Source organism: Lotus japonicus, chromosome 4 (assembly GCF_012489685.1).
Source record: "Lotus japonicus ecotype B-129 chromosome 4, LjGifu_v1.2".
NCBI classification, from domain to species: domain Eukaryota; kingdom Viridiplantae; phylum Streptophyta; class Magnoliopsida; order Fabales; family Fabaceae; genus Lotus; species Lotus japonicus.
Window position 1 is genome coordinate 57,976,341 of NC_080044.1, and position 6,223 is coordinate 57,982,563.

A 6,223-nucleotide genomic window follows, 5' to 3' on the forward strand; every position below is an offset into this window, starting at 1 on the left:
GGGGACATAATTTTTGTTTTTCCCCTTTCGATCTTGATCCACATGGGTGGCGATCTCCTCATGGGGAAAGGTCAACCTTCTGGCCACAGGCGTCTTCTGCTGGTAGTTCCTCTTCAACTCAGAGTCCTGATAAGCCTTGGCTGCTGACTTGTCGAAAACAGCGCTGCATCTAGGGCACAACATGACCTCCTTTTCCCCATCTTGACTTCGAGACAGGAACTCGACGAGGGTTTCTCCAGCTTTAGGGTATACTTCTTCTAAGCTAACCTCTTCAGCTGGTACTTCGACTGCTACCTCTTCTGTTTTTGTTTCTTCCAGAGTCAAGCTTGAGTCGAGCTTCGTGGTGATATCTACCATGCAAATGTGGAGGGGCTCCACATAATTGGCTTCAGCTTTATGAGGTGGATCTGAGTCGACTTTCGCCTGGCCTTTGGTTTTCTCACCATATTTGAGCCTGCCAGAATCCAGTGCTCCTTGAACGAGATCCCTGAAACGAACACACTGTGAGGTCCAGTGGCAAAAAAAGTTATGATACTTACAGTATTTTTTGCCTTTCTTCTGTTCAGGAGAAGGCAATTTTTGGTCTTTAGGGACCATAATTAAACCATCAGAAACAAGTATGTCATAAATTGCATCACATTTGGTCACATCAAAAGTATAAGTTTTGACAGTAGGAATACTGTCTTTGGGAGATTCTTCTCCCAACTTGTTTTCATAAGGCTTTAATGCCTTGCACACATAAGGATCTCCTGGCTGGAGCTCAGCCAGATTGATGTCATTAATGTCGACTTTGGGAGCGACCTCATGGCATGTGTATTGTGTTGGACACACCAACTCTGTATCTATGAAGGTCACTTTCTCTTTTTTGGGCCATTTGTGAGTTGTCTTAGCTCTTTTGTCGTTCTTCTCCGCTTTGAGTAATTTGACGTGCCTCACTCTATCGGCGAGTAGAGACATATCGCGAATATACTGCGTGTCGAGTTTCTTCCTAATCGAATACTCTAAACCACCTGCAGCCAAAACGACCAATTCATGTTCTGGGACATGAGTAAAACATCGAGATTTTAACATCCTAAATCTATTCAGATAGTCATCAATGGATTCGACATTCTTCCTTTTGACACTGGCCAAATCCTTTAGACTCACTTTGCACTCCCCTCTAAAGAACTGCTCATGGAAAATCCTTTCCAATTGTGTCCAAGTGTGGACTGACCTAGGAGCAAGGGTTGTGAACCACGTGAACACGTTCTTAGTTAAAGAACTTGGGAAGTACTTCATTTTCAGATTCTCATTAATGGCCAGGTCTCCAACCTCAATCTGGTATCTCGCCACGTGTTCTACATTGGATTCCCCTGAGTCCCCGGAAAACTTAGTGAACTTTGGGACTTTCCAACCTCTAGGGAGTTCCGCTTCGAGAACCTCTTCAGTGAAGGCTGAAACAAAGTGGGGTCTGTTAGCAAAACCTACATTAAAACCGTGTTGATTTAGCAATTGTTCGACCACAGTAGCAACGTTTTGTTGCCCCCCTGCATTTTGGTGTCGAATTCTTTCCAATACTCCATCCGCATGTTCATCCCTATTTATAACGTATACATTATGCGGCCCTGGCTGACCCCCTTCATTTTCTTCGAATAAAGGGTTTTGTCCTACGTGGTGGTAAGGTTGTACGGGCCTGCGAGCTGGGATCGCGACTGGTGGAATTGGTTCAATTCTTGGCAGGGGTGCTACCTCGTTTTGTGCTTCTAACGCCGTTGCCAGACGCCCCATCTGATGGGCTAACTCTTGGTTGTTGGCATTTGTGTTCTGGATCAAGGGGTTGAAGATCTCCCCCATCTGTCGAGATAACATATTAACCATCTCGTGCTGGCTATCATCGAACTGCTGCCTGATAGCCTGGAGTGACCCGGAGTTCATGCCCGTGGGCAGGTACATTTGTGAACTTTGCCCCGTGGCAAAGTCGGGAGGGCTCACTCGATTTCCTAAATTCATCATTGTGCCATTTGCCCCGAATGGGGGCATCCCAAAAGGGGGCACATTCTCTGAGAGCGTTGAATAATTGCCCTGCAAGCCATGCATCAACGATGTAGGCATGCCAAAGGGCATATCTCTCGCAGGCGGAGGAAGGTTTGGCAAATAGGACGCTTGGGCCACGTTGGCCACTCCCCTCGTCACAGTTGGCATTGTGACGGCCTGAACAATGGTAGAGATAGGCACCTCAGCCACGGCTGACATCATTACACCCTGTGGTGGTGGTATGACGCCAAGATTGGTTCCAGGAGGCAACTCCTCCTCATTGTTACTACTGCTCCCACCAGGGCTATTTTGGTTCACCACATTGGATCCCTGTGGGGAGGTTCTACCTCGATTATTTGCCATACTTACTGTTCTGCCACTTCTCAAGTGCATAAACTAACGTACACAAGTAAACAACAAGCAAAACAAGTAGCACAAACACAAACAACAAAACTTCACACAAAACACTTCTGTAAAACTTGGTTTTCACAAAAATGGTCCCACCGGGTGTGCCAATTTGTTTACCGTGATATTTTGTAAACAAACATTTTCCGAGTTCGACTGGAAAAAGTTTAAGAGTTTTGCGAATTAAGGGTTCTTTTGGGAAAACGTCTTGCCAAAGCGTGTGTGAAATTGGGGTTTTCGACAGCCGTGTGTCGAGGGGTAAAAACAAGTAAAGATTCAAAGATAAAATACAAGACAATTAGAAATGCTTGAAAGTAAAATTCATTAATCGAAAAGCTTTACACAAAGTAAGATTGATAAATTCGACTACAAATCCAATAAAAGCAGCAAAAAACAATGAATTCGAGAATCTAAGTGCAGGAATCATAAATGGCTGGCTCGTCAACGTACTCCTCCATGATCACGTTAGGCTCGTTGAGTCTCTTTGATGCGGACATGAGAGCTTTTTTAGTGATTTTTAGAGCTGAGTTGGGAACGCCTTTTTTGAATTGGATTCTCCTATTTATAGAGCTCCATGTTCCGCATGTCCTTGGCGGTTTTCCTCCTCTTGGATGGGTTAGTGGGTCTGATTTTCCCTTCCCACGATCTGATGCTTGCTCCGGAAGTTCTCTGCGTAGTGGTAGAGATCGTGTGTTTCAATTGTTTCAACCGCTTGTTGGCCACGTACTCAGCCATCGTGGTGAGAAACTGACTCAGTCAATGCTGCACATGTTAAATGTGCCCGTGTTTGTAGCAACGGTTACTAATGTCCCTTTGTCGAATTCGACTGCCTCTTTAACTTGGCGCATTTTCCTTTCTTTCCTTCAGTCCATGTTCGACTGCCTTGTGCACTTTGGGCCAAATGTCTTTGGGCCAAATATCTTGGGCCAACACAAATAAATCTTCAATAGGCTCAAAAGGGACAACTAGGGACAAATGTTCAAGCCAACAAACTTTGAAGCTCAAAAACCTACAGGTCTCAAGAATTGTGCAAGTATCACAAAGCATACAAAGAGTGAAATCAATACAGAACCAAGAAGTACGAGTAAGTCAGAATCCTCCAGGGAAATTTTATGGTGAAGGGTCAAAGACAGACCCTTATTGAACTCACACCCACTCTATCCTTAAGAAACACTCGGAAGACCGAAGTCTCCTCCTCTCTTCCCCAAAGCATGCAATCACTCATCCCCAAAAGAAAACCCAAGTATTCACAAAAGCATTTTCCAAAACCAGCACAAGCTAGAGAGCATAACTAAGGGCAAAAACATGTGAGTATAGGGAAGTAAAGACCCAAAAAAACGACTCTAACTAAACAATGCATGACCAAATAGAAAATGAAGGCTACAAAGGAAAAATATGCAAAAAAAATTCATGAGCTAAACTAAGGGAAAGAGTCGAACTCCTTTACCAATTACCATGGAGGCCTTAGATACACCTCCTACTCCAAAATTCAGGCTCTCATTCCCTGCAAAATGCAACAAACAAACAAGCAAAGTAAAACATGACTTGGGTTGTCTCCCAAGCAGCCCTAAGTTATAGTCCTAGGTGGACTCTCCTTCCTTTGGTATTAGGAAGGGAATTCCTTACCATCAATCTTTTCTCCACATGTACAAGGTAGGAACCTTGCACAAAACTTTTGGAACAACTCCTCCCAAGAGAGGGTATCATCTAAACCATCGTACCAAATCCTTGCTCCCCCCTTCAAGGAGTGAGGGAAGAGCTTAATCATGAACTCATCACTAGTCACACCTTCCATATTTACAAGGTGACTAGCTTGAGTGAATCGGGCCATGTGGTCTTGGAAATTCTCCTCTTGAGACCCCCCCATACTTGTTTTCACTAACAAGCTTGATGAGAGCTTGATTAAGCTCAACATCTTTTTCACTTAACTTGGGGGTCTCCTTTGAAGACCTGGACAAGCTTTTGATCATATCACAAACAAAACCATCATTAAGGTTAGTTTGCAAATTAGGATTGAAAACTGAAAATCTTACCTTGTCCTCACCTACTCTAAGAATGAGCTGACCCTTATCAACATTGATCTTCGCCCTGCCAGTGGCTAAGAAGGGTCGGCCAAGAATGAGAAGAATCTTAGCATCCTCCTCCATGTCTAGCACCACAAAATCAACTGGGAACATGTACTTATCAACCTTAACCATCACATCTTCAATGATCCCATAAGGTGTTTTTAGGGATCGGTCCGCCATTTGTAAGGAGAGCATGGTCAGGGTGACCTCTCCTAAGTTTAGCCTTCTAAACATGCTAAGCGGCATCAAGTTGATGCTCGCTCCCAAATCACACAAGGCTTCAACAACAGTCAACCCCTCAATCTCCACTGGGATAGTAAAACTCCCAGGTCCCTTATCTTCTTAGGCATTTTTCTTTGCAAAATGGCACTACACTCCTCGGTCATCATGATAGTTTCATCAACCTCACTCAACTTCCTTCTCTTACTTAAAATGTCCTTCATGAACTTAGCATAGATAGGCATTTGCTCCAAGGCTTCAGAAAAAGGAATATTGATGTGGAGTTTCTTAAAAACTTCCAAAAACTTAGAAAACTGTTTATCCAGGTTTTTCTTAACCAAAGCCTTGGGGAATGGAATCTTACTAAGTTCAGGAGAAGGAATGCTCACAACTCTAGCTTTCACAGGTTCACTCACTCTCTTCTCCGTAGCACCCTCATAATCTTCCTGTACTTTCTCATTTTTCTCTCCCTCATCTTGTTTTTTTGACTCGTGTAACACTCTCCCACTCATAGTGGTAACAACAACAAAATTTTCTTGTTTAGACAAAATTAAAGAATCGGGAGAAAACTTACCTTGAGGTATCTCGGCCATTTGCTTGGCTAGCTGGCCAAGTTGGTTCTCCAAGTTCTTGATAGCCGCCTCTTGGTTCTTATGGTTGTTGTTCATGCGGTTGATGCAACTCTCCAATAGCTGCTCTAAGCTCTTCTTGCCCCCATCATTTTCACCAACTTGCCCTTGGACATGTTGAGAAAGTCCAGAGCTTTGACCTCGAAAACCCTGACTAGTAATGGTGCAAAATTCACTAACATTGGGCCCTCCAATAGCCACACTCTCCACTTTGGCTGCTGTAGCACCGACCAAATTGGTCGCCTTTATGTGATTTTGAATCTCCGCAATTCGTTCGGTGAGTTGCTTGTTGGAGGCCAAGAGCTTGTCGTAAGCTTCCACTTCAAGCTTACTCCTTCGAGTTTGGCGATCATTTCCAGAGTTCATGGCTCTCGCTGCCATCTTTTCTATTAAGTCATACCCCGCTTGTGGGGGAAGAGCATCGAACTCGCCATTTGAAGCCGCATCTAGGCCAAACCTCCAAGAGTATTGTAGACCATCATAAAATGTTGCAACCAATTCAGCTTCGGTGAGATTGTGTTGAGGACATTTCCTCTAGAGCTTCTTGAAGCGCTCCCAAGCTTCATAGAGATTTTCTTCAGTGGGTTGCACAAAATTCATGATGTCTTTTTTCAATTTCCTCAAAATGGCTCTTGGGAAGAACCTTGTTGTGAACTTTTCCGCTAAGTCTTCCCAAGTAGTGAAGCTCCCTTGAGGTTGAGAATTCAGCCATTCCTCAACGGTGTCCTTCAAAGAAAATGGAAACAAGCTCAACCGAATTGCATCCGCCGGAACATTGTTCACCCGGTAAGTGTTGCAATTCCGGATGAACCTCTCCATGTGAGCATGTGGATCCTCCAAAGTACCTCCACCATATTGGTTTTAACTAACCAAGTTGATGAATGCCAGTCT

At 44.1% G+C, this 6,223-nt stretch overlaps 1 non-coding gene across 1 annotated transcript; it reads left to right on the top strand.

The window, feature by feature from the left end:
- The first annotated feature begins 5,843 nt into the window (after positions 1-5,843).
- On the top strand, positions 5,844-5,950 carry LOC130716460 (small nucleolar RNA R71). Its single transcript, XR_009012071.1, has one exon. It is a non-coding gene; the product is annotated as a small nucleolar RNA R71 (small nucleolar RNA).
- The last annotated feature ends 273 nt before the right edge of the window (positions 5,951-6,223 follow it).